Genomic DNA, 11,668 nt, shown 5'->3' on the forward strand with positions numbered 1-11,668 from the left:
TTTTTAGATTAGTGAACAAATCAATCAATGGCAAATATCCCTTTCAGAGAAAAAAAATATCTCATGCAAAACAACAGATCAAATTTCACATGTGGGAGCAAAACATCTCCAACATCATCACGGACTTTGAGTAGTAACACGAGGGGGAAGTGGAATTATTTGCAGAGGAATTTCATTCCTTGTGTAAAAGCAAGGAACAATTTTCATGTTGTCAGACAGACGTGGCCAAGCGGATGGATTTGTTTTCCACAATTGAGTGTTTGTAAGAGCCTCAGAGAATGAAATTGATCTTTCATTCGTGTCTACTTGAACTCGGATCCTCTGCGGCTTCACTGGCAGGTTCCAGGATGCAGGTAGGTCAGCAGAAAACTTTCTAAAGCCACCACTAAAAAATGCAACGCTGCATACTTTCATGTCAGCTGGCAGACAAGGCCCCCCCCACTTCACCCCCAGTTACCAGTGTGTGTTCCCGAGGCCAAAGCACATCATTCCGAATGCAGCTCTATGGATTCTTTGGATGCTGATTCTGACCATCACGGTCTTGAAGTTCTTCATGAGGGAAACGGGGCTAGAGGCCAGCTGCTCCTCTGTGGTTCTGATGGCGTCCGAGACAGCGGCCATGAGAGCCTCAATCTCTCCTTCATCCTCTGAGTCTTCCTCCGCTCTTCCTCCCTCAGAGCAGACAACCTGGCCTCCTCCTCAACCAGGAAGCGATGAAGCTCCTCAAAATGCTTCTTAATCTTGCTTTCCACCTGCTCGCTCTGGACCTTGATGACGCTTGTTCATTGCAGTTGTCTCTTATCTCATTACAATCTTTTAGTCTTTCCTTTGCATCCTGAAGGCCTTCCTGGAGTTTCTCATTGTGATCTTTGACAGCTTCATCAATGTAGCAGAACTTGTGGCCAGCGTGGATTTCTGCATGCATGCAGACGAGGCACACAAGCTCCTGGTGGTCCACACATCGCATCCAGGTTGGGAATTATGAAGTTAGCCTTGAAAAAATGTGGGAGTATAGACCAAGTGATAAAAAATAAAAAAATAAAAAAATGCACAGAGGTATGAACGATATGAACGAAGTGGCACAGGAGGTCTTTCTACTGAAGAGAGAAAATCTCAGTAGAGCGCCAACACAAAGACAAAAAAGACCTCGGGGTGAACAAACCGATCAATACATGTTTCTCTTGGCTTAACGTGCATGAAAAACACTAGTATATTTTGTCATTATCTATTGTTTTAGGATTTTAGCTATCCATGCATTCATGAATAACATTAATTTATGTCATCGATACGTGATCTTGTTTTAGGATTTTAGCCGTTCCATGCATTGCTGAATAATAACAATCTATGAAATCAATATACCTGTTTCAGATGTAACTATGTCTTCATCAATAACATTAAGTTATGTCATCTATATATCTCTATATTTTTTATATGCAATACTTTGGCATCATGTTTTTATAAACATCCAAGTTCTCCAAGTTAGATCTGCACATAGCACGCATTGTAACTAGATGCTGTGTAAATGTTTGACCTGTGTTCTTCAATGGGAGTGATTTCAATCCATGTAGAGTTAGTAAATACAGTACAGCGCAACCTCTGGCTAACAGCACAGCTAGCAATAAGCTTTTTGAAGGCACGTGCGTGTGTGTGTGTGCGTGCGTGTGTGTGTCTGCGTGTGAGTAAAGCAGTTGGGGGGAGTAAACATGAGGAATGTAGATAAACGGTTGCTAACCTGCTATTTTCTTGAGAGGCTTTGTGTATCAAAATGCGTGTCCATTTAGGATGGGTGAGGGGCAACTAGTCTAGAAAAATAAACTCACTTTAAAAAAAATCTGAATGATTAATATGTATTCTTTTTTTTTTCAGAACAGTATTGAGGTGTAACAAGTTCCCGACATGTTAGGTAAGTGACAAACGGACTCTAATCATTAGTTTGTCTGTAAACAGCATGCAATGTAACTTGGTGCGTTTTTATATTTTAACTTTAAAAAAGTCCCCTTCCTCTGTTGCGCACCTAAGGAGAACGTACCCAAATGGCCTGCTGATAAGGGGCCTTCTGACCCTCCAACTGTCAGCAGCCATAAATGCAGAGGTGTGAGGGAGAGTTTAAACCATTATAGTGGAAACTAAAACATATTTAATCACCTACATAAGGTTTTTTACAAATGGTTCAGCTTCAATGTTATCCCGAGCCTTGATAAATAAAATGGACTCATTTTTCCCTAAGTCTGAGAAAAGTCAACAAAAATACAGTACAGTACTGTACTGAATTGGTATTACAGTATGTTTTTCAACAGTATTTGGACCATGTTTATTATACTGTACTGTATTTTGTTCTTATACCTGCACTTTATAGTGCAGTTTTTATTAAAATGTTTATTGTATTGCTTGTGTTGTTAACTTGTTACACGTGTATTTTGTTAACATACTTGGACGTTTCTACACATAAGGAAATTCCGTTATAAGGAAAGATTGGACAATGCAAATATGATTCCTTTCTAGAGAATACTTACTATATATATATATAAAATTGTGTGAGGGCAACAAAAGTGCTGATCAAGAACAGTTCATTGTACTACCCTTGCTAGAAGAGGATAATGATGATCTTGCTGATGATCAAGACCAGCTAGTGTAAAATTAATCCTGTATGTTCACAGCTACCGGAAGAGATTTCACGGAATATCTTTATCGCTGTTGTGCAGCGTGATGGAGAATGTGCTATCTTCAACCTGGCCCTGTCCTGCACTCGATTTTGGGAGGTTGTCAAGGAGGACTCATTCTGCGAGGAAGCACGATGAATCTGTGTGTGTATAGTGTTTCGCGCGAGCGAGCGCGAGAGCGAGAGCGAGAGAGCGAGCGCGAGAGCGAGAGAGAGAGAGAGAGAACCCAGCCTAGTTTTTTTGAACAAAGTGAGAATGAAATACCTTTCGCAAACAGTTTTGTATTAAAAATAACTTGTAAAATTAAAAGGTAACTACAGTTCAGGAAAAGTTTGGAGAAAATATATAAAATAGTAAGCCTTAACTGCATAAGGAATAAAAACTGTTGAATAACATCTTGCAAAATATAACATAGCTTTGTATATGAAAATTAGCTTTTTTAAATACAGTATTTAAAACAGATTAAAATGGTTTTCTTGGGTTAATAATACATGCAGCATTTCATACACATGCTGCATTTCCCATATTCCTTTTGTCCTTTGAGACTACCTGTAGCGGGCAAGGGGGTGTGTCGTTACTGGCAGGGCAGGTGGGGGGGCGTAACGGTCCCGCGGAGGGGCGTGCCGTGTCAAGGGGGGCGTTCCGTTCGGACTGCATTCAGATACACTTGGTCGATTCAGGGACTTGCCCATCAGAGTGCACCACCCGTCGCGGCCGCGCCAGCCCAGGCCCCAACCCCTCAGGGTCCAAAACTGGACCGGCCGAAGATCGACCTTGGCGTGTCCATTGAGGAATGGAACGTGTTCCTCCGTCGGTGGGAAGTCTTCCGCGCTGGCTCGGGCACTGGGGTTGCACAGGCCCCCTTCCAACTCTTCCAATGCGCTGGGCAGTGTTGGGCAAGTTACTTAAAAAATGTAAATTGTTACATATTACTGGTTACCTGAATTTGAAAGTAATACGTTTCTTTACAATATTACCGTCTGTGTAGATTAATGCGTTACATTACTTTTAGGTTACTTTTTTCCCCAATAAATTGTAATTCCTTATATGGTTGGGCGGGGTGCACAAAGTTAAAGTCTAATGAGGTCTATATTGCATCTGCGAATATGGTTACTATGAATAGATGAATTACAACTAAATAATTATATAAAATGATTAAACAACCGAAACCTTACACGACACAAACTCTTTTTCTATGCCTCATTTATTCAACTCCTGAGTAACAATTTGCATCCACACAAAGGCTTAACAAAAAAGGCACATCTTATTGAAATTAAACATGTTGATAGCTTATGTTAGTTCAATAATACAACCAAAAGTGCACTTCAAGAATGAGGTATAAAAATAAAATATGCAGTCTGGTTGTGGAGTATTTTGGAACTGTGCATACAACCTGCCTGAAATAATAGAAGAAGAAAAAAAAAGAGCATGAGGACAGCATAAATAATGACTCATGTTGAACATTTTAAAATATAGCTTATTTCGGTCTCTCACACATGCAGTAATTTTGTTGTTCAGTCCATATCTGGAAAAGATGTCCTCCAGCTCTGTTGTAACTGCATTGTATGTATACCTGTCCCTGAATCTTTTACAAGCTATTGCTGCTTTCTCTCTCTTTAAGGTTGCTACATCAATCCAGTGAATAGTCACGCCCATGAAACTTTTGTTATTGATGCTCCATATATCAGCTGTTGCAGGCACGTAATCTTGGGCATCAATTTTTTTCTTGAGCTCCTTTTCCATCACTTCATAGGCTTTGTCCAAATCTTTGGCAAATGTTTTTGTGTCTGGTAGAACAAACTGAAAAATAAAGTGGACAAGTAGGTAAGGTATGCAGAGATTAAGGAGGTAAAACACTACTAACATAGTCTGCTCATGCACTAATCAATTTTGAATTTGAAATTTCATAAATGCAAATTTGTGAATATATAATTTGACAGACCATTTGTGTTGTTAAATATAAAAACAGACTAAAGCTGTAGAAAATGTCTCACTGTGAATGACGATTTTGTTTTTAATTAAACTTTTTAAAAATTTCACTTGTATTATTTCAATGTACAAGTATTTGAATTTGAATTTACATTGCAGTTTTACAGATGGTATTCTGCTATGATTTTACCTCAGAAACAAGAACACAAATCTCTAGTGACTCATTTCTATCCATACTTTTCTTCAGTTTTGTTCATGAATAATGTAAAACATATAATTTATTGTTTTACTTAATTGTTAAAGACACTTTCCGAAGCAAATTGAAACAATTTTAATCATCACCTCTCACACCGCCTGTCGTGTCTCATCTTAAATGAACTATCTGTGTAAACTTGTTTGTACCTTAGAAGTAGGACTGTATCATTAGTTAGAAATGTGTTTTTACCTTATCACTTGATCGAATGGGAATTTTGCTGACAAGCTTTTGAAATGCTGGTGATTCAACTGTAGAGAGAGGCAGCGTGTCCTCCACGACATATTCAGCCACCAGCCTTCTTACTTCTTCTGCGCCAAGAATCTTAACCTCTGGTCTGTAAAAATCCAACTTTCGTTGTTTTTGTTTGCTCGCGCCGTCATCTTCCACCTGTTTGCTAGCCAGAGGTGCTTTAGCCTCTAGTTTAAGGTTGCAGTGCTCTCTATCCAAGTGTGCCAACACTGGCGCTGGGCCTGACCTTGGCGACAGCCTGCTGAAAGCCATTTCTGACATCACCTCAGGGACTTTGCCTGATCTCATTGCTGCCATGCGTTCACTAGCAGTTATCCCGGTTGCCACGAGTGTACTGCGCACCGAGCTTCTTCAGTTACTCCAGGAACGTGATGGGACCTTCCGCGCCTTCACGGCCAGGGTGCGCGGCAAAGCAGAGGCATGTGCCTACACTGCTGTATGCAGGTGTGGCAAGGCGGGGGACTCTCCCAACACCGCAGATAATGCAATTATAAAAAGGGGCTTACTATATCAATATGAAAGCAATTTTACATATACAGTATGTAGCAACCCTTGGAACCCCAAAGAGAGTTTCTGATGTCTGATGCACAAGGTGTTTTTTATTTTAGTTGCAGGTTCACCATAGCACGGTGAACACTGTGTGCCAGGATACACAAAACATAAAACAAGCAAGTCATCATACAGTCTTCACAGTACAATCCTCATAAGTTGTGCATCAATATTAAAACATCAAACAAACACTCATTTACTCAAACACTGATACAAAAACAGTAGTTCAAACCAATCAAAGGACACCGACTAACAAACCTCACTGCGCTCACCAAGGATGCTTAATGTTAAATGATCTTCTCTTCTGCTGTTTAAGATAGGCGTCAAAGTCCCTTTTTGAGTGCAAATGAAGCATAGGTCAAGCTAGAGCCTGGAGATCAAACTTTGTGGCTCAGGCTCAAACAAAGCAGCTTCCTAATTACTCACACCTGTGTGGCTACCATTATAGGTCTCCCGCTTGTGGAGCTACGGTGTCACTCAAAGGACAAAATTCAATCACCGAAGTACATAAAGCCCATACATATATTTCAAAACTTCACACATCAACCATCCAAAGCACATACAAAACCTGCTTTAGTCCAGACAAAACAAAAGCATACAAGGACTAGTGTGGTCTTTTACGCAGTACATTTACCCTAAAAAGAAATTTGACAAAATATTTGGTTAATCATACATGATTACATTTTAAAATGAGATTGAACGATTATAAACTAAAAGCCAATAAAAATAATACATGTGTATGTCAGCAATGCGCAAAAACAAATAGAATTGTGCTTTACAGAGAAGCATTTGCCACAAACTGAGCAGGAAAAAGGTTTTTCTCCACTGTGTGTTCTTGTGTGCTCAGTTAAATGTGACTTTACAAAGAAGCGTTTGCCACAAATTGAGCAGGAAAAAGTTTTTTCTCCACTGTGTATTCTTGTGTGGAGTTTTAAAGACCACTCACAGCATTTTTTGGCAGTGTGACATGCACCTTTAGCTTTTTTATCATCATCTTTGGCGACAGGAGAGTGTGATGATGTGTCATCACTATGTGCTTGTGATGGTCTCCAGTGATTACTTTTTGTTGACTTGAGCTGCTGCTTGGAGGCTCCGCCCCTCTGTCATCTTCACTCTTTAAAGGGTCAAAGGGCAGTGGTGACGTGATCTCTGCCTCCTCCTCCTCCTTTTTGATGTGAGTGAAGTCTGGCTCCTTTTTTTCAGGACAAAGATATTTTTCACTGAGGTCTGCAGGACACAAAAAGGCAAACGCACATTTGGTTTGGTCAAGTCAAATCTCAGACGATGACTTTGATGTTATGTACAGGAAGTCACATTTCGACTTTATGGCGCCTGTGCCTCTTCCTCTTCTCTTTTGTCCCCAGCACCATGGTGACTATGTTTACATGCAGTAAATATTTGGGTTAAGGTCAAAATTACGATTTGTGAAACATTCTGAATATCCCGTTTAAATGAGTGAGCGGACAGAGTTGCTAAGGCATTTGAATAACTCACTGTGACGGCGACACATGGCGTCATGACTCAAATGAACGTCATTTCCGCTCATTACTTTCAACTGTCAATAAAACACTTGATATTCATGTCACTCACCACAGGAATGAAGCAGCCGGTTTCCTCCTCGCTCCAAAAGTGTACTTTTGTGCTGCATCTCTGAGCTTATTTATCTTTGCTTGCGTATTTGCGGTGGTTGCGCACCAAACAACGCACTTCCGCATACAAGCACTTCTGGTACTACAAAGACCAGCTTTCCTTGTGATTGAGCATGCGCAGAGTGCCTCGATCGTGTCTGTGCGCGCCGGCAGTATCTTTGCCTTTTTCGCCCTCATCTTCTTCTTCTCCATCCACCTCTCAGCAGTAATGCTAAGTACAGTATCTTGTGTTTTTGTTTTAAGAGGAAGTCAACGCAAACATATTTTTTTCAAGAACATGTTCTATGCAAATCCACTAGTTGAAACAGGGCATTCTGATAAATATTGCGTTTGTGGAATAAGTGGTAATCCACTCGTTTTTAGCTATGTCTGGGGGCGGCCATTTTGTCTTCTGTCGACTGAAAATGACATCACAACTGCTCACAACGACCAATCACGGCTCAGATTCAAAAACAGGTCAGCCGTGATTGGTCGTCGTTGTGATGTCACTTTCAGTCCATCTCCAGAGATGGATAAAAACGAGTGAATTTTGCTGCTTAACTTATATTCCACAAATACAAAATTAATAGAGAATTTCATGTTTCAACTAGTGGGCCTGCTGGAAACATTCTTGAGCAAAATATGTTTGGGTTGAATTCCGCTATAATGTCATGTCATGTCATCTTCCAAACCGCTTATCCTATATAGGGTCGCGGGGAGTTGCTGGAGCCTATCCCAGCCGTCAATGGGCGAAGGCAGACTACACCCCGAACTGGTCGCCAGCCAGTTGCAGGGCACACATAGACACTGTCACTGAGCGGGAATCGATCCCACGCTGCCCGCTCACAACTCAGGCGTGTGTACCACTACACTATCAGCGGACATTCCGCTATAATGTATTTTTGTCTTTTTATAGCAAGCATTTTGATGTAAATTTCCACATTTGCGGTGAAATCTGACATGTGCGGAAATTCAGGTTGCGGAAATTCAGGTTGCATCGACAGTGTAGGAACGGAACTTGTTCGTAAATTGCGGGATTCCTGTATTATTTTTTCTACAGTGCTACCTTGACTTTTGCCCGTCCAATCACAACTTGGACCGGACCATCGGAAACTAACAAAAAGAATAAACGTCTGGCAACTCAAAATCGTACATAGGAGCGATTTGATCAATCAATGCCCTGCGACGTGATATGCAGTTAAAATTGCTCTCTTGTAAAACACACTGCATTCTAAATTATTATGCAAATTACCTTTTTCTCAGATTTTTACAAATATTCTATGCCAGGAGTCACTAACTCCGGTCCTCAAGGGCTACTATTCCCTCCTTCAACACACCTGATTCAAATGATCAGGATCAGGATCAGAATTCTGCTGAGCTTGCTGATGAGCTGATCATTTGACTCAGGCGTGCTGGAGGTGTGAAACATCTCGAACAGGGCTGACCTAGAACTTGCTGGATGGGGCCCTCGAGGACCACAGTTGGAGAGCCCTGGTCTTGGTCAAATAGCACTCAGTATAACTTACCAAGTCATCAACAGTTAGAGAATAATTTGAATGTTTTTAAACAAACCTCCCAATGATAACAGTCTTTTCTAAAATAAAAATTTCATTTTTTTTGGTTCAAAAGCAGTGCTATAAATGATGATGCACGGCCGTATTTCAAGAGATTTTATAGGTTTAAAAGAACAACCAATAGCCACTTGTTGAATTTGCAGCATTATGGGGTTATATTTGCAGAACTCAATAGCTGTTTCGATCTAAAACATCTGATCAGGTCAAGTTAGATTTGAACATCGGACTTCTTCTTTGATAGCAGCTTGGCAAGTAAGGCTGAACGATTTTAGGAAAACATTGTACTGCGATTTTTCTGACTGATATTGCGATTTCGATTTAATTTGCGATTTTCTTGAAATCAAGCTTCAGTGCAATAGTCATCATGTACAGTAACATTTACAAACATGACACAAAATACCATTATAACATCAAAACATTAAAAGCTATTACTCTAACAATGCAAGGACACTAAAGAGGTTTTGTGAGGGAGGCAGTCCTTTTTCAAGTTTTTAAAAATGGTTCAAGTATTACTGTACTACTTCAGTATAAATGTGCATTTATGTGCAATTGTTTGCATAAAAATTGAATTTTATCGCCAAAATGCTTTACATTTTACACTTATGTACATGTTCTTTGTACATAAGTAAATCTTTTTCCCATATTTTTGCAAGAGACTTGACTGCTTCAAACAGAGACTGCGGGCTTAGCTGTATGGCTTGAAATACATATCATGGTATTATTTGAAACTTTTGGTCCTAACAGTAATGGTGAGTGTAAAAATCACAATGAGAATATTTGCGATCTAGTTATTTAAGCCGTTAAATGCTAAATTGCTAATGTAGCCCTCGCCTTATTTTTTTGTCTGGATACGTGCTGATTGTAATACAACATTTCTGTTCATAACTGCTGGATCTCCACCCTTACGTATCATCATCCAGTTCACCATGCGCACTTTTTGACAAAACGTTTGGAGGATCGCGCTTGGCACTGACGTGTGAAGACGGGCAGTCTTCGAATGGCAGAGGATTTGACCTACATGGAGAGAAGATGCAGGGATAGACCGTGGCCACTCGTGAGACGGACCCGCAATGAGGAAAAAGAGGACTGGATGGATTGGCCCTGTCGCCATTGTTGTTTTGTTGTTTCAAATGGCAGATATGCATTTCAGTTCCTTAAAAACTATATCCCTTAATGTTAGAGGTATCTGTGACAACACAAAAAGAAAAGCAATTTTTATGTTTTGCAGACGAAAAAATGCAGACTTGATTTTTTTTTTTACAAGAGACTCATTCAAGTGATTATGATGTGAAATTTTGGAAAGCACAGTGGGGTGATGAATGTTATTTTTGTCGTGCTTCACAACAATCAGCAGGGGTAGCTGTTATCCTAAACAAATTCAAAGCTCATATCTTTGAGCCCATTCTTTCAGATGACGGTAGTTGGACAATTTTGGTTTTCAAATTAGATAACACTTTCTTTATTGTTTGTAATTTTATACAGTTACAATAATAATAATCAAGCCAAAATAATGTGAACAAAGCTTTGTGAAACATTTGAAACACTCATATCAAAATATAAAGAGGCATAATTAATACTTGGAGGAGATTTTAATGATGCACCTAGCGACTTTATAGATCGAACTCCAATAAGAACATATCAACACGCAAGATTTAAAAGTCTTTATTAGTGAACAACTATCAGTCTTAGATGTATGGCGATTCTTAAATCCTGATAGAAAAGAGTACATTTGGAGTAATGCTAGTAGATTTTTGTAGTCAAGGATTGACTTATGGTTTATTTCACCATCGTGTTTGCAGTTTATTTCGGAATCTTCTAATGATTTTGTGCCACTATCTGATCACAAATTAGTTACTATTTTTTTGGTTGGTTCTAAACAAAAAAGTAAATTACGTGGTTTCTGGAAATTAAATAATAACTTATTGAATGACAAAATATTTTATGATACAGTCAACAAAATTGCAGGACAGATACTTTAGAATATTGAAATGAATCCAATTCAATGATGGGAATACTGTAAATTCAAAGTTAGAGAAATAGCAATGAGACAAAGTAAGGAAATTAAAAAAACTAATTCAACCAAAGAAATTGATACCATGAACACATTAAATTATCTATTGGAAAAAGATCATCTATCAGAGGATGAAGTGATTGAATTGAAAAAATTAAAAGAGGAAATAGATGCTGCATATATTAATATGGCTAACCTGTGAGGCGGACGTGCTAACCAGTCGACCACCGTGCCGCCCTCATGACAGATCCTAGATCAGATAAAGCGTCAATCTCAAAACAAGCAAATCACTCCACCTGTCATGTAAGGACTTCTCTCTGGCTGCGCAAAATGACAGAAGATTGCTTGAGTCAGTCAAAAGCAGCCAGAAATACCCATGGAAAAAATGAGTCACACTCCACTTTTACATTTCACATTTCTTACACCCGTTTTTTGCTGGAAAGAGCCAAATTGTGGTTTCATATGAGGTGAGTCGCTGTCCTGTGAAAAATACTGTCCATTTTTTTCATTTTTTCTTATTTTTATGTGAATGTGGTTTCAGCATTAACGTGAAAATTAGAAAATATCTAATGAATGGTCCTAAATCACTTTAAGTGAAAAAAAAAAAAAAAAAATGTGAACCAGCCAGACACTCTGGGTACTCAGCACCCCCAAAGCTCTGAACCTAAAATCGCCCCTGGTCTGGATGAAATCATAAGTGAAACCCAAACTGGATTAATGTCAAATCGCCATATTAGCTCAAACATAAGACTTGTACTTGATTTACTAGATTACTCTGATTATATTGACGAGGACTCTCATAATTTTTCTTG

At 39.3% G+C, this 11,668-nt stretch overlaps 1 pseudogene across 1 annotated transcript; it reads right to left on the reverse strand.

The window, feature by feature from the left end:
* Window positions 1–306: 306 nt before the first annotated feature.
* LOC147127735 (E3 ubiquitin-protein ligase TRIM17-like) lies at window positions 307–6,048 on the reverse strand (annotated as a pseudogene). Its single transcript, XR_015084186.1, has 2 exons — window positions 5,916–6,048; window positions 307–992 (listed from the first exon to the last, which is right to left on the reverse strand). The product of XR_015084186.1 is annotated as an E3 ubiquitin-protein ligase TRIM17-like (transcript).
* Window positions 6,049–11,668: the final 5,620 nt, after the last annotated feature.

Source organism: Filicampus tigris, chromosome 21 (genome assembly GCF_054856515.1).
Source record: "Filicampus tigris isolate MCC_2025a chromosome 21, RoL_Ftig_1.0, whole genome shotgun sequence".
NCBI classification, from domain to species: Eukaryota; Metazoa; Chordata; class Actinopteri; order Syngnathiformes; family Syngnathidae; genus Filicampus; species Filicampus tigris.